General features: G+C 42.5%; 1 non-coding gene across 1 annotated transcript; it reads left to right on the plus strand.

The window, feature by feature from the left end:
- The first annotated feature begins 22,783 nt into the window (after nt 1-22,783).
- Nucleotides 22,784-22,867, plus strand: Trnas-gga. The gene is given in 2 exon segments: nt 22,784-22,823; nt 22,833-22,867. It is a non-coding gene; the product is annotated as a tRNA-Ser (tRNA).
- Nucleotides 22,868-26,281: the final 3,414 nt, after the last annotated feature.

The raw sequence follows: 26,281 nt of genomic DNA on the forward strand, positions 1-26,281 counted from the left end.
CGTTTATAGCATTTGTAGACTTCATAAACCTTCTGACAATGTTGACTGGAATACTCTCTTTCAAATTCTGAAGGTGGCAGGGGTAAAATACGGGGAACTGAAGGCTGTTAATGATCTGTACAGAAACCAGAAGGCACTTATAAGAGTCGAGGTGTACGAAAGGGAAGCAATGATTGAGAAAGGAGTGAGACATTTTCTCATCGCCCCACCAATGAAAATCCACCTATTCTTTTCCGAGTGGTGGAGACTGAGAGGCAAAGTAGCCAGTTATATTCGTCGCTGATATTAACACTTTGGAAAATACCGCATAACTTGACATGAAATTTGCGTGAACACACAGGGGAAAGAGTAATACTTACAATACACATATATATAGAAATCAACGGAAAGAAAGAAAAGCGGAAATTTTTTTATCGCTTCAAAAATATGTGTAAGCGTAACTACACTCCTGGAAATTGAAATAAGAACACCGTGAATTCATTGTCTCAGGAAGGGGAAACTTTATTGACACATTCCTGGGGTCAGATACATCACATGATCACACTGACAGAACCACAGGCACATAGACACAGGCAACAGAGCATGCACAATGTCGGCACTAGTACAGTGTATATCCACCTTTCGCAGCAATGCAGGCTGCTATTCTCCCATGGAGACGATCGTAGAGATGCTGGATGTAGTCCTGTGGAACGGCTTGCCATGCCATTTCCACCTGGCTCCTCAGTTGGACCAGCGTTCGTGCTGGACGTGCAGACCGCGTGAGACGACGCTTCATCCAGTCCCAAACATGCTCAATGGGGGACAGATCCGGAGATCTTGCTGGCCAGGGTAGTTGACTTACACCTTCTAGAGCACGTTGGGTGGCACGGGATGCATGCGGACGTGCATTGTCCTGTTGGAACAGCAAGTTCCCTTGCCGGTCTAGGAATGGTAGAACGATGGGTTCGATGACGGTTTGCATGTACCGTGCACTATTCAGTGTCCCCTCGACGATCACCAGTGATGTATGGCCAGTGTAGGAGATCGCTCCCCACACCAAGATGCCGGGTGTTGGCCCCGTGTGCCTCGGTCGTATGCAGTCCTGATTGTGGCGCTCACCTGCACGGCGCCAAACACGCATACGACCATCATTGGCACCAAGGCAGAAGCGACTCTCATCGCTGAAGACGACACGTCTCCATTCGTCCCTCCATTCACGCCTGTCGCGACACCACTGGAGGCGGGCTGCACGATGTTGGGGCGTGAGCGGAAGACGGCCTAACGGTGTGCGGGACCGTAGCCCAGCTTCATGGAGACGGTTGCGAATGGTCCTCGCCGATACCCCAGGAGCAACAGTGTCCCTAATTTGCTGGGAAGTGGCGGTGCGGTCCCCTACGGCACTGCGTAGGATCCTACGGTCTTGGCGTGAATCCGTGCGTCGCTGCGGTCTGGTCCCAGGTCGACGGGCACGTGCACCTTCCGCCGACCACTGGCGACAACATCGATGTACTGTGGAGACCTCACGCCCCACGTGTTGAGCAATTCGGCGGTACGTCCACCCGGCCTCCCGCATGCCCACTATACGCCCTCGCTCAAAGTCCGTCAACTGCACATACGGTTCACGTCCACGCTGTCGCGGCATGCTACCAGTGTTAAAGACTGCGATGGAGCTCCGGATGCCACGGCAAACTGGCTGACACTGACGGCGGCGGTGCACAAATGCTGCGCAGCTAGCGCCATTCGACGGCCAACACCGCGGTTCCTGGTGTGTCCGCTGTGCCGTGCGTGTGATCATTGCTTGTACAGCCCTCTCGCAGTGTCCGGAGCAAGTATGGTGGGTCTGACACACCGGTGTCAATGTGTTCTTTTTTCCATTTCCAGGAGTGTAGAATGAATGCAATGTAAAAATGACGCTACGGGAAGCATAAAGGACGAATCACATCAAATAACAGCAGATATTGTGAGAATAGAAAGGGCTATTGATACGCGATTTTCGCAGAAAGGATTATCAGTCAGGGGCTCGTATTGGAATAATACGCAGAAAGAGTTTTTTTTTTTTTTTTTTGAGCAAACATAGTATTTTCTAAATGGAACAGTGCCTATTGACATCACCAAACTATCAGTAGGGTAAATTAGAATTCTAGTGCGAGTCATTTGTGAAACACCGTATTTTGAGATTTTCCTCATCGATACTAGTTTGTGCCATTCAAACAGCGTACTTGATACCTACGACGTAGTTTTTTTTCTTACCGTGTGATTGTGTTTTCGCTCAGTGCACTGCGACTTGCTAGTCAGTTAGTGTGTGACATTTAGAGCCTTACGTCATGAGTGGGCGATAGAATTTACCAGTGCAAAAGAAGCCTACATGATCACGGTGTATGGATAGTGTAGGAAGAATGGGTTTAATTCCTGTACGGTGTATGCGGCAAGCTATTCCAATTCCAATACACGTCGACCTTCGGACAATTATTTATCAGCCTCTTCAACCAGTTACGTGAAAGTGGCAATGTGACATATAGATAACGTAACAGAAGGAAACACGTGACGACAGGAGTGGGAGAAATTAATGTTCTTGCTGCTGTTGCAGTTGGTCAACATGTTCGCCGTTAGTTCCTGCGCAATCGCATTAGGAGTAACATGAGTCAGGCAGCAGCCCTAGGCATTCTCCATCGGCATAGGTTCCATCCCTACAACATTTACCTCCAACAAGAGCTGCATCGAAACGATCATAAGAATCGTGTTACCTTCTGTATAGGGGCATTAAGACAGGGTATTTAAGCTGTATCATGTGTCTTGTTTGCTGATGAAGCCACATTTACGAATCATGGCCAGGTAAATCTTCGAGTCATACACTGTGGGCATGTTGACAATCACTGTTTGCTGCATCAGCTGGAACGTCAGCGTCCATGGAGTGTAAACGTGTGGTTTAGGATGGTAAACCATCATCCCATAGGCCTATTTTTCATATACGGAACGTGCACACGAATCACACTCTCCTAACAGGCCATGCTAGAAGACGTTTCTCCGGAGACTTGTGGTACCAACGTGTTGGATGTCCAGTCAATAGCGCACGAAGTACGGATGTCGTCACGAACTGTTTCCAACTCGCTGGACTGGACACAGAGGACCTTTACATTGGCCGGCCCGTCCCCCGGGTTTGACGCCTGCAGACTTTTTCCTGTGGGGAAAGCTGAAAGACGTTATCTAAAAGGACATTCCAACTATACCCGATGATATGCATCGGCGTCTTACTGCAGCCCGCTGGGACCTCTCAGCTGAAGGGTAGCACATGTGCAGCAGTCATTCCATACTATACTGGAAGCGTGTATTGCCGCTACCGGTGGTCATGTTGAACACAACCTGTGGTGGTCAATCGTCTCGCTACAGGTCAGAGTACAAAAAGCTATTCTATACACTTGTGTTGTTCTTTAATGTGTGCTACCGCAGGTATCGTACAAGGACCGGTGTGGGAACTTTTCAAAATACGATATCTCTTAATCGACTCGAATTATACTCCTATAATAAACACCACTGACATTCTAATTTAGCCTGCTTATAGTTTGTTAATCTTAACAGGGTTCTTCCATTTAAAACGTGTACTTCTGCACAAAAAAATGCACTTTATTAATATTATTGCAGTCTGTTGATTGGCTAGCAATTCGAGCCCCTGACTACCAATTCATTCTGCGGAAACAGCACAGCAATACCGCTTCCCCATTTGAGCAATATCTGCGTTGAAAATTTTAGTTGATTTGCCCTGTATATTATTTTACTACCAAGAGTCTTTAACAGAAAATTTAGCTTTAGATCAGTGTTTGGAAATTAGTTCTTTTCCCGTGTTTATGTCCTGCATCGGCACAGACTCAACATGGTTATGAACAGTTTTAGTATGGTGAGTGCCCAAGGTGTCTGTTTGCTGCGTTCTTCAAGTGAATGTGAGCGAAGGTTTTCTAAACTTTTGTGTATCGTGTAAGTGAGGCGGAAATTGGGTGCTGGCCCGGTATTCACCTAGCGGGATTTGAGTAAACGCCTAAAAACTACATCCTGGCTGGCCGTCACACCTACCCTTGTCGTTACTCCGCTGGATTGGTCCGATATGGGTCCAGGTAGCCTCCTCGTTGCCGAAGCGGCGCTTTAATACCCATCGCTATACAAGTGCTTTAGATCAGTGTTTGGAAATTAGTTCCTTTCCCGTGTTTTCGTCCTGTATCGGCACAAAGTCAGTATGGTTATGAACAATTTTAGTATGGTGTGTGCCCAAGGTGTCTGTTTGCTGCGTCCTTCAAGTGACTGTAAGCGAATGTTATCCAAAAGTTCGTGTATCGTGTAACTGAGGCGGAAATTGGGTGCTAGCCCGGTATTCACCTAGCAGGATTTGAGTAACCGCCTAAAAACTACATCCTAGCTGGCCGCCACACCCACCCTTGTCGTTACTCCACTGGGTTGGTTCGATATGGGTCCAGCGCACCTCCTCGTCGCCGAAGCGGCTCTTTAATACCCACAGATGTATAAGTGAGTTTCTTGTAATGTAAGAATCTGTTTTCCAATATGAAGTTCTCAATCAAATCAGACTATTTAAGCGCTGCTGCTGTATGCATGCATTCCCTCGCTTACACGCCAGCAAGTACCACACTCTATCACCACTCACATCGTTATCGATTCCCATTGCCACCTTCCGCTATAGTACTAAGCTGTCGCTTCAGAGAGAATATTGACAAAGTTACGTCTTTCAAAATACTGTCATACTGACATACAATTTAGATGTGGCTATATAAATGTTTTATTACGCTACGATAAAAAGTCCAATGTCTGAAAGTGAAGAAATCGTTCAGAATACTAAAGATAAGGTGTGCCTTTGTCAGTCCACGCATGTAATATTTCAGAACAGCAAGGAAGTGATTTTATTTGTTTTCAGTGCTATCTTCAGAGGGTTTCTCGTAATGCCATCTTCGTAACCGAAGAAAAGTTTTGACTGCCACAGAAGTAGTACGCAAAATGCATAGCAGAGCACAGTTTCCAATTCTTTTCGCACCTTCGCACAAGAGAAAAATTGCAATTCTGTAAAATATTCAATGTGGAACATGCTGCCTATCGCGAAAATTCGTCTAACGACAAGCTGTGTGCCGAGGCTCAACTTCATACGGTCTTAGATATTTTGTTGAAGAAAAATATCGGTGTTAAGTAAATCTGTTTCTTTTACATTTGGAGAATCTACATCGTAAAACTGCATAGGGGATAATAAAAACTGTAGAAAAATTCAAGCATCTAGGAGGGATCATACAGTCAAATGAACCGAACAAAGATATGAGAGTAGGATCAGGAAATGGAATTGACGTTGAGCGTCACACTTCATATGTATAACAAGATATTCATATCCATCAGAGGGAAACTGGGGCACTACACAGCACTGCAGCTACGTCGGAATCGAAACGTCCAGCTCACAACGGGAGGATGAAACAAATGATATGATAATGACGGAGTAGAAAATATTAAGGGTCCCAGAATCGAAAATGAGATTAGGATCAAAAGGGAAAATATGAGCTATACAAACCGATCACGCTGTTGACAGACGAACTGAGAAAAAGAAGCTACGTTTGTAGCATGGGGAGGATCTGGAAATATTTTAAGAAATGCAGTGACCATGAGATTGAAGAAAGGATGCAAAACACTGGAGTAGTTAAGTTTTACCACCGAAGATACAACGAAGAGATACAAAAAGAACAGACGTTAAAACCTAAACAGCAGTTGGGTCTAAGAGACTAGCAAAAAGTTACCTAAAATTAGAAAATGAATGGCTGTTTGAAAGTATAAAATACAGAAAACTGAAAGTCGTAATATAAACTTTAGTTTGTATTTATTTTCCATCTTACATTATCTGAACCAACGGTGTTGCTAAATATGCTACCGAATAAGAACATTAAAAAGAAGCCAAAAAGAGAGACATTATTTAGCTTAACATTAATAAATATCAAAAAAGATACACATTATTTACCTTGTATGGTGGGTTGAACCATACGATGATACGCGTAAAGCTGAAAGATTAGACACCTTTTTCCAAGAGGAAGACAGCACTGCAGTTCCTTCTCTAAATCCTCGCACGAACGAAAAAATGGCTGACATCGGAATAAGTGTCCAAGCAATAGAAAAGCAACTGAAATCACTCAACAGAGGAAAGTCCACTGGACCTGACGGGATACCAATTCGATTCTACACAGAGCACGCGGAAGAACTTGCCTCCCTTCTAGCAGCCGTGTACCGCAAGTCTCTAGAGGAACGGAAGGTTCCAAATGATTGGAAAAGAGCACAGACAGTCCCAGTCTTCAAGAAGGGTCGTCGAGCAGATGCGCAAAACTATAGACCTATATCTCTGACGTCGATCTGTTGTAGAATTTTAGAACACGTTTTTTGCTCGAGTATCATGTCGTTTTTGGAAACCCATAATCTACTATGTAGGAATCAACATGGACTCCGGAAACAGCGATCGTGTGAGACCCAACTCGCCTTATTTGTTCATGAGACCCAGAAAATATTAGATACAGGCTCCCAGGTAGATGCTATTGTTCTTGACTTCCGGAAGGCGTTCGATACAGTTCCGCACTGTCGCCTGATAAACAAAGTACGAGCTTATGGAATATCAGACCAGCTGTGTGGCTGGATTGAAGAGTTCCTAGCAAACAGAACACAGCATGTTGTTATCAATGGAGAGACGTCTACAGACGTTAAAGTAACCTCTGGCGTGCCACAGGGGAGTGTTATGGGACCATTGCTTTTCACAATATATATAAATGACCTAGTAGATAGTGTCGGAAGTTCCATGCGGCTTTTCTCGGATGATGCTGTAGTATACACAGAAGTTGCAGCATTAGAAAAATGCAGGAAGATCTGCAGCGGATAGGCACTTGGTGCAGGGACTGGCAACTGACCCTTAACATAGACAAATATAATGTATTGCGAATACATAGAGAGAAGGATCCTTTATTGTATGATTATATGATAGCGGAACAAACAATGGTAGCTGTTTCTTCTGTAAAATATTTGGGAGTATGCGTACAGAACGATCTGAAGTGGAATGATCATATAAAATTAATTGTTGGTAAGGCGGGTGCCAGGTTGAGATTCATTGGTAGAGTCCTCAGAAAATGTAGTCCATCAACAAAGGAGGTGGTTTACAAAACAATCGTTCGATCTATACTTGTGTATTGCTCATCAAAGTGGGATCCGTACCAGGTCGGGTTGACGGAGGAGATAGAGAAGATCCAAAGAAGAGCGGCGCGTTTCGTCACAGGGTTATTTAGTAAGCGTGATAGCGTTGCCGAGATGTTTGGCAAACTCAAGTGGCAGACTCTGCAAGAGAGGCGCTATGCATCGCGGTGTAGCTTGTTGTCCAGGTTTCGAGAGGGTGCGTTTCAGGATGAGGTATCGAATATATTACTTCCCCCTACCTCCCGAGGAGATGACGAATGTAAAATTAGAGAGATTCGAGAGCGCACGGAAGCTTTCCGGCAGTCGTTCTTCCCACAAACCATACGCAACTGGACCAGGAAAGGGAGGTAATGACAGTGGCCCGTAAAGTGCCCTCCGTCACACACCCTTGGGTGGCTTGCGGAGTGTAAATGTAGATGTAGATGTAGATTCCATTACTTATTGATCCATATTCCATTACTTACCTATTTCCTTCTCTGCTTTACATTACGCGATCCAGAACAATCTGAGTTCTAGCCTTACGTTATGTGCAAGACTATTTTCGTGATGATATGAAAACGAATTCCATTATTTTGCAGCAGAGGTACTGACGAAGTCTGATGTTCTTTCTAAAAGTTGTCTGCAGTCAAGTTCAAAACTTCTCTAATAAAAACATTTCTAAGAATATTTCCTCCATTTCAGCCAGCAGTTGTCTTTTGACTCGAGTGAAATATCTGTCTGCCAACTCATTATGTTCTCCTTACTTCGCGTGACTTCACTTCGTTCGCCTCTAAATACATTACTGCAATGCGGAAGATTTCCGATGCAGAGCTCGTGGCTGTAATTTTCCACTTAAATATCTGAACCTTCCTGTCGCGCGGACGTTAACATTAAAGCTTCTTGGTTTGCTATTTTTATGGCCCCTTTCTTGAAATGTGTTTTGTGGCATTGTCTCACTTCTGTCATAAAAACCTTTTTTTTCCCTTTAGGCATTAGTGACATCGACTGCGCAAGCACATACAGAGATTCACATGTTCAACACTCGACCACCAACAAATATTTAGGAAGCTGCGCTGGTAACAAGTATTGCGCAAGATATTCTCGTGTTCACTTCAACCCTCGCAGTACTAAGGCAGCGTGAGGGAGCGGGAGCGCGTCTTTTCAAAATACAGTGATTTAGTTAGTTCCTTTATGTTTTTAAAGTCTGAAAAATATTTACTATTTTTAATGAATTCTTCTAGCAGATTCCATGATTTTTTTCTAATTTTTTCTATTAAACTTAGCCAAAAAATGTCAATATTTTTAGTAGATGTCACTTCCACTAGTGAATATCAAATTTAGTACTTTCAGGTTCAAGACATTAACTACACATCAATATTTCCTTAGTAAGTATGTTGGAGTAGAAGTCAACAACAATCAATGAAAATTGAATTTGTTAATACGTCTGTGGTGAGTACCGTCGCAGTTGGTTGAAATGGTTCAAATGGCTCTGAGCACTATGGGACTTAACATGTGAGGTCATCAGTCCCCTGGAACGTAGAACTACTTAAACCTAACTAACCTAAGGACTTCACACACATCCATGCCCGAGGCAGGATTCGAACCTGCGACCGTAGCGTTCGTGCGGTTCCGGAATCAAGCGCCTAGAACCGCTCGGCCACGGCGGCCGGCTCGCCACTGATAGTACATGTTATTCCAAGTGTATCCATGTAGACATGTGTGTGCTAAAAGATGTTATCAGTTTCTGGATCCGACTTACACACCAGTATTTGTTTAAGAAATAATATACATCAACAGCAGTCAGAGTGCTTCTTAAAGCATTTTTATGTTGGCCATAAAGTACCCCCCCCCCCCTTCTGAGGCAACGCGAGGTATGTGATGTGTTGGCAAATGTGCCAACACCTTGTAGATAGAGGAGGCCGAAATGCACGCTATCTAACGCAGACGGGCGTGAATTCTGGAACAGGATAAGTAGTGAATGGTAGCAAGAAAAGTACGTTGCTTTGGAAATACTTAACTTTTATATAGTCCTTTGTTGGTTTACAACGTTCTTGATGAGACATTTCATACGATAACTATCAAACTATGTAAGGCTAATGGCGCCTTGCTAGGTCGTAGCCATGGACTTAGCTGAAGGCTATTCTAACTGTCTCTCGGCAAATGAGAGAAAGGCTTCGTCAGTGTAGTCGCTAGCAAAGTCGTCGTACAACTGGGTCGACTGCTATTCCGTATCTCGAGACCTGCCTTGTGGTGGCGCTCGGTCTGCGATCACACAGTGGGGACACGCGGGTCCGACATGTACTATTGGACCGCGGCCGATTTAAGCTACCACCTAGCAAGTGTGGTGTCTGGCGGTGACACCACAGTATGGAAAATAGTTGTGTTCCTATAGTTACGGTAGATGTCATCATCGTTAACAAACATACTAGTCATCGGTTATCACATTATTGACACAGATATGTTAGGGAATATGGTGTGAAGTTTTATAGATGGTACTCATTATTTTGATTTTCATTTTTCATAAATGCTAATGCTTACATAATTTCTTGCTTAGTATTCTCGTTCCACACACATGATGGCATCTTAAAGTTATTCATCTAGAAACAAGTATCTCGCAAAAAGCGTACTAGGAAATTTCGCAAAGTTGTTGTTTGTTAAACATTGATAATAAAACAACAATCTTGTCGTTTGAAATAGAGTTATGCTGTTGCCTGCTGCAGAATAGTTACCCGTATTATAACGGATACAGTGATACAAGTTTTCAAGTTCTGTTAAAATTACGTTGCATATATGTACTTGATATTTATGTTCCTCATTTACTATTGCAGCCGAGTGAAAGACACACGATACGTCAGTTCATAAGACTCCAAGCAGAAATGAGTTTGGCACTCGCTAGAAAGATGACTAGATCAAGGATTGAGAGGAAAAGTGTTCACGCCCTCTTTCAGGAATCTGCGTCGTCACATTCGGCTGAGAGAGTTCGGAGCGCTCAGACCGCGTCGTGAGCAGAGATAAATTAAAATTCATAAGGTTCAGTCTTAGTAGAATAACAGTGAGAAATTGGTGAGAAGCAGCTTGTAAAGCGTTTTTCTTGGCGATAAGTCACTCCGTTTAAGTGAACGGTGGGATGTGTGTCCACCTTATGACCCGTACGTGGAAAAATTAGCTGTGAATCCTGGTGTCAATTTTGACTGCATTAGGAGATGTAATTACTCTCTATTAGCATTGGGCTGCAACACGAAAAGAAAACGATGATCAAATGCTTTCGTGTATTAGAACCAGGAACTTTCATATTGCCGAGAACAGCTTTCAGAAAAGTACACTACTGGCCATTAAAATTGGTACACCACGAGAATGACGTGCTACAGACGCGAAATTTAACCGACAGGAAGAAGATGCTTTGATATGCAAATGATTAGCTTTTCAGGGCATTCACACAAGGTTGGCGCCGGTGGCGACACATACAACGTGCTGACATGAGGAAAGTTTGCAAGCGATTTCTCATACACAAACAGCAGCTGACCGGCGTTGCCTGGTGAAACGTTGTTGTGATGCCGCGTGTGAGGAGGAGAAATACGTACCATCACGTTTCCGACTTTGATAAAGGTCGGATTGTAGCCTATGGCGACTGCGGTTTATCGTATCGCGACATTGCTGCTCGCGTTGGTCGAGATCCAATGACTGTTAGCACAATATGGAATCGGTGGGTTCAGGAGGGTAATACGGAACGCCGTGCTAGATCCCAACGCCATCATATTAGTATCAGTCGAGATGACAGGCATCTTATTCGCATGGCTGTAACGGATCGTGCAGCCACGTGTCGATCCCTAAATCAATAGATGGACACGTTTGCAACGCAACAACCATCTGCACGAACAGTTCGAGGACGTTTGCAGCAGCATGGGCTATCAGCTCGGAGGACATGGCTACGGTTACCCTTGACGCTGCACCACAGACAGGAGCGCCTGCGATGGTGTACTCAACGACGAACCTGGGTGCACGAATGGCAAAATGTAATTTGTTCGGATGAATCCAGTTTCTGTTTACAGCATCATGATGGTCGCATCCGTGTTTGGCGACATCGTGGTGAACGCCCATTGGAAGCGTGTATTCGTCATCGCCAAATTGGCGTATCACCCGTCGTGATGGTATAGGGTGCCATTGTTTACACGTCTCGGTCACCTCTTGTTCACATTGACGGCACTTTGAACAGTGGACGTTACATTTCAGATGTGTAACGACCCGTGGCTCTACCCTTCATTAGATCCCTGCGAAACCCTACTTTTCAGCAGGATTATGCACGGCCGCATGTTGCAGGTCCTATAGGGGCCTTTCTGGATACAGAAAATATTCAGCTGCTGCCCTGGCCAGTACATTATCCAGATCTCTCACCAACTGAAAACGTCTGGTCAATGGTGGCCGAGTAACTGGCTCGTCACAATACGCCAGTCACTACTCTTGATGAACTGTGGTATCGTGTTAAAGCTGCATGGGCAGCTGTACCTGTACACGCCATCCAAGCTCTGTTTGACTCAATGCCCAGGCGTCTCAAGTTCGTTATTACGGCCAGAGGTGGTTGTTCTGTGTGCTGATTTCTCAGGATCTATGCACCCAGATTGCGTGAAAATGTAATCACATCTCAGTTCTTGTATAATATATTTGTCCAATGAATACCCGTTTCTCATCTGCATTTCTTCTTGGTGTAGCAATTTTAATGGCCAGTAGTGTATCAATGCAGCTAAGAATTCAATGCAAATAACCACGAGCAACACACTGACACTTAGAGAGAAACTGGTATTGTTAAAAAATTACGAAACAAATATTGGTTTGTACGGAGTTGTGGACAACCTGCCGTTGCCGTAGACGCTACATTTAACATCTCACTGCAGATACTGTTGAGGAAAACCTTTCGAGATAAGCTAGAGAGATATCAGAGAGATCCCTGCACTTATGAGAGTTCGATAGATGCGACAAAGGAGTGTGGTTGTGATGGCTTCTTACTACACGGCGATTCTGAAAGCGGCTCGTAGCATCCAGCAGCCGTTACAAAGCTCCTACCTGAATCTGTTAGCTCGCGCCACTGTAAAAAGATGGCAGCTTATGACGACCGTCATTGCGTTTTCCTCTGCAAGACAATGAACAGCAAAACTGTAAGGAGATTCTAGGTGGCAAGTGCTTGGAACTGAATGTGATGAATGTTGGCGTTTTCCGAGTGTACTCTGTAACTACTGTAGGTATAACAGGGCGAGGCGTCCGCTGCCTAGAGTTTTATCATACCAGTGTAGCCGGTCTTCGACAAGCCTACACCGCAAAAAAATTTGCGTCTCCTGTCAGATACTGAGAATGGAAGCAGCCGAGTTCTACCTATTGGGACATAGCAATTAATACCTTCGTTTCCCAGGTTATCCACAAAGCCTAGGCCTAACCGACGCAACAGACAAGCTGTCTTTATCAAAATTCCTCTTTCAAGAACCAAGCGACGTTGATCGGACGATTCTAAAGCAGGTCGACATTTTTGAGAAACTGTAAAGTTCTCTCATGACAATCGTATCGTAGATCATGTGCAGGGATACTGCTCTCTAGTACGAAAGGAATCTGGTCGCAATTGTACTTTTACGCTATAATTGTTCTTCACTGTGGAAATCTGCATGTGCTACGCAGGCACATAAATAAAATTAACACCAAGAAATTTAATACACCAGAGTATTAATTGTTTAAAGAGATTAACATTCCTTACTAATTTCAATCTGATTTTAATAATTTGAAGTGCTTTTCTTTGTTATTTGACTTTGCGCAAGAACAAATGTAGGCATCTTGGTACTTGGCAAGTTGGCTTGAGTTTCAGTGTCACGTACTGTGAGGCTGAATGCAGAAGATCAACAACAGGAGTTTTAGTATCAAACTAATTGTACATATTGACGCTAATAGCATCACAGTAGCTATGAATTGCTCACTGGAAGGAAAAACAATACACGAAAGTAATCCCAGCCATCACATGTAAGCTATTAACACACGAACAGGTGATATACTGCTGAATGAAGACCCAAAGAGCACAATGTGATGGCAGACACAAGTAGTCTTTTAATAGATCCTTTATTATACGAGCATACGTTTAATTCCGACTGCAGCTTACGTCACTTGTCAGTTATATTACCCCAAGCATCCTTAGAAGCCTAATGATAAATTAGTAAAACTTATTATCCGAAACAAATATGACATTTTATAAAACAAAATTTTAAACACAGTTTTTTTTCAAGAAACTAGGTCACAGATTGTGAACTTGGTCAACAAGTCTGCAAAGTTGCAAGAAACGAATTTTTCTTAAATAAACAAAGAACTACAGCTCCAATTGAAAAATGTTAAAGGAGAAAGTTCTAGAGTTAAAAAGATGTATAGATTGGCTTTTTCTAGAGATCACTTCCTTATGCTTCGAGATGTATCGACAAATACGTTAAAATCGGACTCTCTATAACTCGTTAAAATTTACGTTCCCATACTTGCTGCTTACTGTATAACCCGCCGTAAGTCAAAACCTAGTCCTAGTATTATTGTACTGAAAATATAAATATTAAATATTCAGTACTACCTTCCATCAGTGCAACGCTCTGAAATATTAATTACGTCCGGTTGATGTTTTAAATTGTTAAATTATGACAGCAATTTAATTTAAAAAAAAAGTTATTTTCATAAACCTGGTAGAATTTTGCACGAGCATAACTTAATCATAGCTAACACTTGGTTCAAGAATCATTAAAGAAGGTTGTATACATGGAAGAACCCTGGAGATACTAAAAGGTATCAGATAGATTATATAATGGTAAGACAGAGATTTAGGAACCAGGTTTTAAATTGTAAGACATTTCCAGGGGCGGATGTGGACTCTGACCACAATCTATTGGTTATGAACAGTAGATTAAAACTGAAGAAACTGCGAAAAAGTGGGAATTAAAGGAGATGGGACCTGGATAGACTGAAAGAACCAGAGGTTGTACTGAGTTTCAGGGAGAGCATAAGGGAACAATTGATAGGAATGGGGGGAAGAAATACAGTAGAAGAAGAATGGGTAGCTTTGAGGGATGAAATAGTGAAGGCAGCAGAGAATCAAATAGGTTAAAAGACGAGGGCTGGTAGAAACCCTTGGGTAACAGAAGAAATATTGAATTTAATTGAAGAAAGGAGAAAATATAAAAATGCAGTAACGGAAGCAGGCAAAAAGGAATACAAACGTCTCAAAAATGAGATCGACAGGAAGTGCAAAATGGCTACGCAGGGATGGCTAGACGACAAATTTAAGGATGTAGAGGCTTATCTCACTAGGGGTAAGATAGATACTGCCTGCAGGAAAATTAAAGAGACCTTTGGAGAAAGGAGAACCACTTGCATGAATATCAAGAGCTCAGATGGAAACCCAGTTCTAAGCGAAGAAGGGAAATCAGAAAGGTGGAAGGAGTATATAGAGTGTCTATACAAGGGCGATGTACTTGAGGACAATATTATAGAAATGGAAGAGGATGTAGATGAAGATGAAATGGGAGATATGATACTGCGTGAAGAGTTTGACAGAGCACTGAAAGACCTGAGTCGAAACAAGGCCCCGGGAGTAAACAATATTCCATTAGAACTATTCACGGCCAGTCCTGACAAAACTCTACCATCTGGTGAGCAAGATGTATGAGACAGGCGAAATACCCTCAGACTTCAAGAGGAATATAATAATTCCAATCCCAAAGAAAGCAGGTGCTGACAGATGTGAAAATTACCGAACAATCAGTTCAATAAATCACGGATGCAAAAAACTAACGCGAATTCTTTACGGACGAATGGAAAAACTGGTAGAACCTGACCTCGGGGAAGATCAGTTTGGTTTCCGTAGAAATATTGGACCACGTGAGGCAATACTGACCCTACGACGTATCTTAGAAGCTAGATTAAGGAAAGGCAAACCTACGTTTCTAGCATTTGTAGACTTGGAGGAAGCTTTTGACAATGTTGACTGGAATACTCTCTTTCAATTTGTGAAGGTGGCAGGGTTAAAATACAGGGAGCGAAGGCTATTTACAATTTGTACAGAAACCAGATGGCAGTTATTAGAGTCGAAGGGTATGAAAGCGAAGCAGTGGTTGGGAAGGGAGTGAGACAGGGCTGTAGCCGATCCCCGATGTCATTCAATCTGTATATTGAGCAAGCAATAAAGGAAACAAAAGAAATGTTCGGAGTAGGTATTAAAATCCATGGAGAAGAAATAAAACCTTTCAGGTTCGCCGATGACATAGTAGTTCTGTCAGAGACAGCAAAGGACTTGGAAAAGCAGTTGAACGGAATGGACAGTGTCTTGAAAGGAGGTTATAAGATGAACATCAACAAAAGCAAAACGAGGATAATGGGCTGTAGTCGAATTAAGTCGGGTGATGCTGAGGGAATTAGATTAGGAAATGAGACACTTAAAGTAGTAAAGGAGTTTTGCTATTTGGGGAGCAAAATAACTGATGATGGTCGAAGTAGAGAGGATATAAAATGTGGACTGGCAATGGCAAGGAAACCGTTTCCGAAGAAGAAAATTTTTTTAACATCGAGTATACATGTCAGGAAGCCGTTTCTGAAAGTATTTGTATGGAGTGTAGCCATGTATGGACGATAAATAGTTTACACAAAAAGAGAATAGAAGCTTTTGAAATGTAGTGCATCAGAAGCATGCTGAAGATGAGATGGGTAGATCACATAACTAATGAGGAGGTATTGCATAGAATTGAGGAGAAGGGGATCTTGTGGCACAACTTGACTAGGAGAAGGGATCGGTTGGCAGGACATGTTATGAGACATCGAGGGCTCACCAATTTAGTATTGGAGGGCAGCGTGGAGGCTAAAAATCGTAGAGGGAGACCAAGAGATGAATACACTAAGCAGATTCGGAAGGATGTAGCTGCAGTGGGTGCTGGGAGATGAAGAAGCTTGCACAGAATAGAGTAGCATGGAGAGCTGCATTAAACCAGTTTCAGGACTGAAGACCACTACAACAACAACATTTTCATAAAACGAAAATTGAGGTAGTTTAAAGAAAACATGCCCAACAAAAGTGCAAGTTCTTCAGTTACAACTTCCGTGCCGAGATCGTGGTCGATGTATAAAACTGCTTCCTGGCGTTTCGTCTCCACTACGAAAGACATCTGAGGTAGTTTGAGAAGAACACATAGTTTGAGAAGAAAACGTGTTGAAGACCATACCGGCCGTGAAAGACTATATTGTAAGAAAAGTGAAAGTTTTTAGGAGTCCTTTTTTTATCCTTACAGTTAATAAAGCGGAAAAAATTTAATAGTATGGTATCACAAATTTTTGCGAAGATAATGAACCTAAAGCGAATTCTGTAGGGCCATCCGCTGAGAAGATGTAGCCAATTATCGAGATCGCTTTTTTTTTTAAAAAAAGATCTAAGTCGAAAATAATTGAGATTTTTTTAAGAGTGTTCCTCGAGCCACTCTACAGCAATTCTGGACGTGTGAAGTGTCGTATTGTCCTGCTGCAACTGCCCAAGTCCATCGAAATGCACAATGGACGTGAATGGATGAACGTGGTCAGACAGGACTCTTACGTACGTGTTGCCTGCCAGAGTCGTATCTAGGCAACAGGGGTTCCATATCACTCCAACTGTACACACCCCACACCATTACAGAGCGTCTACCAGCTTGAACAGTCCCCTGCTGACATGTAGGGTCCACGTCCATCCGCTCGATACAATTTGAAACGAGGAACCTCCTACCAGGCAACATGTTTCCAGTCATCGACAGTCCAATGTTGGTGTTGACGGACCCAGGCCTGGCGTAAAGATTTGTGTCGTGCCGTCATCAATGGTACGTGAGATGTCCTTTGGTTCGGAATGCCCATATCGAAGATGTTACGTTGAATGGTTCGCAAGGTGACACTTGCTCATAGCCCAGCATTGAAATACGTAGCAGTTTACAGAAGGGATGCACTTCTGTCACGTTGAACGATTCTCTTCAGTCGTCGTTGGCCGCGTTCTTGCACGATCTTTTCCCGGTCGCAGCGATGAAGCAGATTTGATATTTAATCGGATTCGTGATACTTCGCAGGTTTTGTGTCCCATCGCTTGTGCGGTGATTATAATACCATGTAACATCACACTTAAATCTTGATAACCTGCCATACTAGCAGCAGTAACAGATCCAACAACTGCACCAGACACTTGTCTTATATAGGCGTTGCCTGTCTGTTTACATACCTCTGAATTTCAGTTCGCACGCCTATAGCAGTTTCTTTGGAGTTTCAGTGTAGCACCGCATCTCAAATCCTTCGATTTGCTATTGTTCCGGTTTCCCACACTCCATGTTTCACTAGCATACAGTGCTATGCTGCAGAGTGCGTTCTCACAAATTTATTCCTCAAATAAAGACCAATGTCTGATACTTGCAAACTTCTCTTGGGCAGGAATGCCAGTTTTGTTAGTGTTAGTATGCTTTTTGTATTCTCCTTGTTCCGTCAGAGTGTAGATTGTTTTGCTGCCTAGGTGGCAGAATTCCTTAACTTCATCTACTTCGTGATTACCCATTCTGATGCAAAGTTTATCACTGTTTTCATTTCTGCTACTTCATAACTTTTGTCTTTCTTCAGTTCAGTCTCAATCCATATACTATACTCAACAGACCATTTCATTCAGCAATTTCTGTACTTTTCTTCACTTTCACGTAGAATAGCAAGGGCATGAGCTAATCTTAAAATTGATATCCTTTCATCCTGAATTTTAATCCCTTCTTGAACCTTTCTTGTGTTTCCTTGATTGCTTCTTTAAAGTACAGATTGACCATGTGGGTGTTACACACGGTTTAATCCGATCCTTCGTTCTTGGTAATACACTCTTACTGTTGCCTCTTCGTTCTTGTACATATTAAATATTACCATTCTTTTCCTATATCTTACCCCTACTTTAATGAGAATTTCTAACATCTTGCACAATTTTACATTCTCGGGCGCTTTTTCAGGTCGATAAAACCTATGAAAGTGTCTTGAAGTTTCTCCAGTCTTGCTTCCATTGTCAACTGCATCGTCAGAAGTGCCTTCCTCGTGCTTATACCTTTCCTTAAGTCAAAATGATCGTCGTCTCATTCTCAATTTTATTTTCCACTTTTCTGTATATTGTTCTGATTAGCAACTTGGATTGATGAGCTGTTAAGTTGACTGTACGATAATTTTCGATCTTGTAGGTTCTTCCCGTGTTCGGAATTGTATGCATGAGGATCTTCTATCGCCAGTCTCATACTTTATACACACTGACGTGAATAGTCATTTTGTTGCCACTTCCCCCAACGGTTTTAGAAATTCCGATGTAGTGTTGCGTACCTCTTCTGCCTTATTTCATTTTAAGTTGTCCAAAGCTCTTTTAAATTCTGACTCTAATACTGGATGCACTGTCTCTTCCCTGACGACTCCTGTTCCTTCTTCCACCACGACGTTAGGTAAGTCTTCGCCTTCATTGGGGTCTTCAATGTTCTCTTGCCGCGAAGCCTCTCTCTCATCTGTATTTAACGGTGGGATTCCCACTGCATTCATAATATTAACACATTTGCACTGAATTTTCTGTAGGCTGTGCAGTCCTTCTGCAAATAGTTTTCTTTTTTCATACCGCTTTGTCTTCCCTGAACTTCCTGTTCATTTCATTCGTAAGTAAATTTCATTTCTGTATTGCTGAATTTCCCAAACAGTTTTTGTACTTACTTATTTCGTCGATTGCAGAAGTCAGTTAGTTTATCTCCTCTCTCTCGATCCTTCTACCAACCCCATACTCTCCAGTAACCCCTTCTTCTACTCCTTCCCATACAACCGCGTTCCAATCTCCCGTGACTATTAGATTTACATCTGCCTTTACATACTAAATTATCCGTTAAATATCCTCTTATATTTTCTTCATCCCTTCATCTTCTGCTTGCAACGTCGGCGTGTATAACTGAACTACTATAGTCGGTGTTAGCTTGATGCTAGCTCTGATGATCAATGCTGTCACTGAACTGCTCGCAGTGACTCACTCTTTGTCCTGCCTTCCTATTCATAACATACGTAGTCCCATTATACCTTTTTCTGCCGATGTTGGTATTACCCTATATCCATCTGGCGAGAAATTTTTGTCTTCTGGGCCGGCCGGTGTGGCCGAGTGGTTATAGGCGCTTCAGTCTGGAACCACGCGACCACTACGGTCGCAGATTCGAATCCTGCCTCGAGCATGGATGTATGTGATGTCCTTAGGTCAGTTAGGTTTAAGTAGTTCTAAGTTCTAGGGGACTGATGACCTCCGATGTTAAGTCCCATAGTGCTCAGAGCCATTTGAATTTTTTTTTTTTTTTTTTTGTCTTCTCCTCTCCATTTCAGTTCACTGTCGCCCAATGTATTTAGAATGAGCCTCAGCATTTCACTCTGCAAATTTTCTACCTTCCCTGCCACATCCACACTATGGACATTCTACGCCCCGAGTTGCATAACCTTAGACTTTCGTTGGTTAGGCAGCTTATCCCTAGTATTGTCAGAAAGCCTCTTCTACGAAGTCGACAACATAGCATTAGGAATGATGGGCCGGCTCTTACTATTTCGGAGAATTCCAGCCTTCAACAAGAAATAATCATCGAGGAAATAGTCAAGTTGTTTACAACATTCATAAAGAAGCTGCAGTAATGAAAATGATACTAAAGTACTTCTCATCATCACGTGTCTTCTGTGCCATCGATAGCGAAATACTATAACTATTGAATACTCTCTTAATCTTATTGCATTTGGTTTTAACAGGAATGTGGATTATAGAGCAGTTGAATGGGAAGGTCAGCAAACTTTAGCCGAGAGAAAAACGGACCAGAACTGCTCGAAGAAGAAAAATATCAGAGAGCAATATCAAACGCACTTGCTAACACTCGATAATTTCACGACGTAAGACAAGACAGAGACGATGATGGCCTGAAGTTAACGATCAGATCAATTTTTTAATTGAAAGGACGAAATATAATTTCAAGAAAAAGAAAAACATTTCAATTCTAGACAGTTTCATGGCTTCTTCCACTCAATCCACATAGCCCCTGCGACTGATCATGTACGTCATCCTACGACACATAAAACAGCAAAGGAAGCACAGCATATTTACCTACATCCACTGAATTATACGCCACAACCAGGAATCTCCCTAAGTTATATTTCCAGTTCTGAAATCAGGAAAATAGCGTTACATTAGGAATTCATATCGGCCGATACCGCACCACCATTTTGGTAACGGCACCGGTTAATGAACAATGCAAATAGTGGATGAAGTATTGCGAAATTACCTACAAAATACAGTGGGTCTTTACAAAAGTGTAAGCACTGTGGATAATGTTAGCAATTTAACGACGCTCATGAAGCTAACTCTCTGATCCATTAAAGTTGTTTATGAACAGCGCCGGAGCGGTTCGACAACGCGCTATAGTGGAGGCAAGTTCTGGAAGTCCATTTACTTTTAATCCCAATCTACGTTGACACTCGAATGACGTGGTGGAGTGGCCGGGGAGGGGGGAAGTCAGTTTCGGGGACAGTGGGCGAAGTAGTGTGTTTGCTTCCATGTGATTATCACGTCGAAGACACCAAAATAATGCATATACAAATTACACTTTTGTGGAAAACGATTGCAGTGAAAGAACAAAAATCACTAAACATTGCATTTAACTTGTCACCGAAGAAATACTTGAATCGACGTTTGTTTCAAGAACATGTCGCGCCAATGGTATAGCAGCACTTCAAAATAAACGCAAGTTATAGAACTGCACTTTATTCAGCATAAAATGCAGTCGTCAGTTGCAACTGACGATTGACTTTTGTTCTGAAATACGCACTACAGCTGTTGAAAATTACAGCCATGAATAAAATAGCAAACTTTTTCCCAAATATATATCATGAACGTTACTGCAGTACAAAATACGTGGGATGGAGTTGAACTCCATATCACGTTTCCTTCTTTCGTTACTTTTGGTAATCTATACAAAAATGTATAACATATCGGTGAATGCTGTTCCCACCTAAGTGCAATAAGCAACTATGAAATTTTATATTCCCAGGTGTAATTTTAATTACTGACCAGCTTGTTGTCGACAGAGTAAATAATTTCTGACAACACCGAAAGTGATTACTCAGCTCTGCTGAACACACGGAGTATTAAATGTAATAAGCCATCTGTCGGCCTTAAAGACTGTGACGTACATACTGTCTAGGTGATATCGATAACATACGAAGATTACTGCTGTATAGGGCTCCATCTATGAGAGGTACACGTCGCTCCCACTGTGCATCGCCTGTATGTACGAGGCCAAACGAGTTTAATGCAGTCATTGGCCTTCCTGAAGACTCGATGCGTTGATCAACCGTTGCGGGGCTAACGAGTTGTTTCTCATTTGTTTGTTCTTCTTACGTTTCACTTTACTGGTATACGTATTCAACCGCATTTACTTACGAGTTCAACCAGTGAGCTGAGCTATTTTGTTTTAAATCATCTGGCGGTGTGCTACGGAACTGTGACGCGAAGTTTTAAAAGTCTGCCAGGATTGCAGACAATATACCACAAAAATAAGTAGCTTCAAATTTTTCAAGGTTGTAGTTAAAACCTTATCCTTCGTTTTTCCAACTGGATAACAGAAGGATCAATACTCTGTAAGTTCTATAAATAGAACAATGAACGAAGGGACTTTCGGAAGTAATTTACACATTGTTATCGGAGGTCAAGTAACTTTTATTGTATGCTGTCCAGCACATCACAGTGGCACAGATACATGACCCAATTTTCCAGCACGGTCACCAACTCTTTCGAAAGTACGGTCGGAGGGTTCTACCAATTGTTCAGATTCTCGATGATACAGATCCGATGCTTGGACACGTACCCATATGCGGTCTTGCTCGAATTTTTCTGACCATTTCACTAAGGATGGACGCGCCGTTACATTTAGTCGATATACCACCAGAAAGTTACCGTAAATCTATGTGCAACTTTGAAGCTTCACCTACGAGAACCGTACTGCCCGGCGTGATTCAGCTTCGGAGTACGTTTCCATTTGCCGCTCCATTTCAGTCACACAATGTGGTGCACCTGTTACGCGTGCGAACGAGAACTGTGTTTGCAGGAAACCCGGAACATTTACTCTCCCCTGGCAATACGCCACTCTTGTTGCACAGTGGTCTTAGCGTGGGAAGACCTGTGGAACTTACTCTCAGAAGGCACTACGTGCTGTACATCTTCTACTCCTTACTTCATTACATAGTATAGCAAATTGCCAGGCTATTCGACTAGTAGAGTGGTGTAGAACGTTGGCAGTTCTTAGGTGAATGAATACCTCTTGTATGTAAGTTTTTCTTACTTTCTCGTTTTAACTATGGTTGTGGCTATTATGTTTGTCGTGATATTACACATAGTTTACAGTAAAGTAGTGTGTGTTACTTTTCGTATACATTCACTTGAAAAGAGACGTCTTCCGAAACAAGTAGTAAAATGGAGCGAATCGAATTCAGAGGCAGTGATTTAAATAAACCGTGAAGAGTTCTCAAACCAAGGTTTCGAACATCTAGCTATGGTATTACAGGCAAAATTCTTATATGTGTAGTTCAGTTGTTGCCGGCCGGAGTGGCCGAGTGGTTAAAGGCGCTATAGTCTGGAACCGCACGACCGCTACGGTCGCAGGTTCGAATCCTGCCTCGGGCATGGATGTGTGTGATGTCCTTAGGTTAGTTAGGTTTAAGTAGGTCTAAGTTCTAGGGGACTTATGACCACAGCAGTTGAGTCCCATAGTGCTCAGAGCCATTTTTTTTTTAGTTCAGTTATTTGCTGCAACCGAGCGAACGCAGTGGGAGTGGAGAATTTTCCCAAAATTTTGTTTGAACATGGGTTTACCGCCACTAGAAATTTTTCGAATATTTGTCATCACGGATTCCACGTCATGAAATACTTCCCGTTTTTGTGAAACGGACTTAAGGGTGAAATTGTGCAGTTCTACTCAGAACAAATTCAGAAACTGACGGTCTCAAACAGTCATGGTGTCATAAAAACGGCTTCATGTAGTTCAGTAGACCAACGCAAAAACAACCCGTTTAGTTAAATTTTGGGAAAAATGTTGACGGAGTAACCTTACGTAGGAGGAAGCACGTGAGGAAAGTCTGTTTTCGACTTGTTCAGACTAGTTCAGGAAGGAAAGGGCTGTTGATGATGTGCCACGTTCCTGTGGATCGTCTAAGGGGAATGGACAGACGACGTTTAACATCGCGATGGTTGCTAACACAAATACGGGAACAGGCTCTGAGATTGATAGCGGAGTAACAGAGGATAAGTTAGAAAACTGCAAATGCCGTTATTTATTTAGATTTGAGCGCCACACATTGATCAAATTGCGCAACGCAAGATTTCACACACACAGAGAGGAACACCTCATGATATATTGTGCCTTACTGCCCAATTTCCACATCTCCTGCTCCTGGAAGTGCTCATATTTCTTTTCCCACCGCCTCCCACAGAATGTATGATTTATTCTGTGCAGAATATTCCCTACTTGCCAAAATCAGACACCCACTACGCTTGTAGCAATGTCATGTACCTTATCTCTCCCTCCACCCCACCATACAAGCGGCTGTCTGCTGTCAGTTAATGTCTGTTGACATGCCGCACGTGTGGACACACGGCGCCTAATCACATTCTGGGAATGTAATACTTACGAAAATACCTTCTTTCCTTTAAGTCCGCAGCTCGTGGTCGTGCGGTAGCGTTATCGCTTCCCACGCCAGGGTTCCCGGGTTCGATTCCCGGCGGGGTCAGGGATTTTCTCTGCCTCGTGATGACTGGGTGTTGTGTGATGTCCTTAGGTTAGTTAGGTTTAAGTAGTTCTAAGTTCTAGGGGACTGATGACCATAGATGCTAAGTCCCATAGTGCTCAGAGCCTTTCCTTTAAATAAAGAGCAGATTTATCCAAACCTATTATCCGTATACTTTCTTGGTATATCTCACTGGTTTATAATAGGCATAATACAAATTCACTATTATTTGGCTAAAATTCCGTTTTATGAATGGTTTTCCCAAGTAAGGCTACTGTGTCAATTAATTCTGATTGACATGTAAACCTTAACTGTGCATGTGTTACTACGTATTCATAACAGTTCCTACAATTTCCAGATGTGCAGGTGTAAGACTTCTTTTTGGGGTAACAGGTGCACAAATGTTCGTATGTCAGTTTTTGTAGAATGAATGACGAATTTGTTTTATTATCCATTAAATTATGACAGGTTTGTCTTGGGGTAGATAATGGTTGATATTTTAGGAAACTGATGTTTAGGTTTTTAATGGTAAGTTGTTTATTTATACCTCAGTCTATCCTACAGACGTTTTCAGTGGTATTGTTCCTTCAGCCTTTTGACACGATGGAACCGAAATCTTGCGTTGGGCTAATGTGGTCAGTGGTTACTGACACGACCCAGCAAAATATTTTCCTCCCCTGTTCATTTCTACCCTTTTTCCTGTGCCACTCACGCTATTACATGTTTCCTCTTTTGTCGAAGAAGGAAATTTCACGCTAATTTCTTGCGACAATAGCAGTGTTTCCTACCTCGTCTCTCCAGCAACAATCACTAAGGCATCATATCTCCCTTCTTACGGTGTTGAACTAGTAGCCATTGAGGCTCTGTTGTGAGAGCGTATTATCCTCCCCCCCCCCCTCCCCCCCTCCCCCCCCCCCACTATTTACCCTGTAATGTTTGTAATCTGATTCAACATTTTGTAGGTTATTCACATCATATTGTCTTAAGGTAGTGTCACCCCTCTGTATTTGCAGTTCCGGCCGGAGTGGCCGTGCGGTTCTAGGCGCTACACCCTGGAACCAAGCGACCGCTACGGTCGCAGGTTCGAATCCTGCCTCGGGCATGGATGTGTGTGATGTCCTTAGGTTAGTTACGTTTAATTAGTTCTAAGTTATAGGCGACTGATGACATCAGAAGTTAAGTCGCATAGTGCTCAGAACCATTTTTTTTTTTTTTTTTTTCGTAGTGCTTTCAGTCTTAGGGAAGCTTCAGTTGTGCCTTGTTCGGTAAAATAGTAAACTTGGGTTTTATTTATTGTGGAATTTATCCCTTTTTCATCAGACAGTATCAGTCTGGTTTTAATACGTAGTATTCTGGTTCAAATGGTTCAAATGGCTCTGAGCACTATTGGACTTAACATCTATGGTCATCAGTCCCCTAGTACTTAGAACTACTTAAACCTAGCTAACCTAAGGACATCACACAACACCCAGCCATCACGAGGCAGAGAAAATCCCTGACCCCGCCGGGAATCGAACCCGGGAACCCGGGCGTGGGAAGCGAGAACGCTACCGCACGACCACGAGATGCGGGCTGGGTAGTATTCTGATTTTTAATAAGTGTTAAGGGTAGTGGTCGTTACACTGATCTCAGTCATTTTAAGTACTGTGTTAGAAGACATTTTGTATTCCTTCATTCATGATGGCTGTTGGTATGGTTTATTCTATGTTAATTAGTAAAGGTTTTTTATGGAAGCTGAAGATAGGACTGTATCAGAATTTAGAAACTGATTTGTAACTTAAAAGCTTATCTTTACTACCTGGTACGAACCATCTGAGATTGAATAGTATCGTCATTTCAATTGCTAAGATTAGTTTCTGGACACTTATTATCAAATTTTGTTTAGGAGTTTAGGAATTCTATGCTATATAAATGCTTACTTCTCTCCTACTTCGACAATGTAGTTTGCTATGCTTTGTGTACAATTTCAATACGTAGTATTTCCATTTATGACAGTCGAAGACATATGATTTTATGTGAGCTCCCCCATTAATACTAAATGAAATTCAATGTAGCATACTCCTTCCACGGACTGTAAGCTCACTTTGGGCAATTTGTATGCCTGTAAAATTGTGTAGGTTCACAAAGCCATGTGGCCTCCTCTTCCACAGAATGGGGAATGATGCGCAGGATATCTAGCTAGTCTGGGAATACTTAGATTTTCATGTAAAATTATATTTCGTATTTATTGCATAGAGTCTTTCAAGCACACATCCAGCACAAGCACATTCAGAGTTTGAGGAAACCGCACGTCACATTTCTGGTGTCGTGCCCA

This window comes from Schistocerca piceifrons, chromosome 2 (assembly GCF_021461385.2).
Source record: "Schistocerca piceifrons isolate TAMUIC-IGC-003096 chromosome 2, iqSchPice1.1, whole genome shotgun sequence".
Lineage (NCBI taxonomy): Eukaryota > Metazoa > Arthropoda > Insecta > Orthoptera > Acrididae > Schistocerca > Schistocerca piceifrons.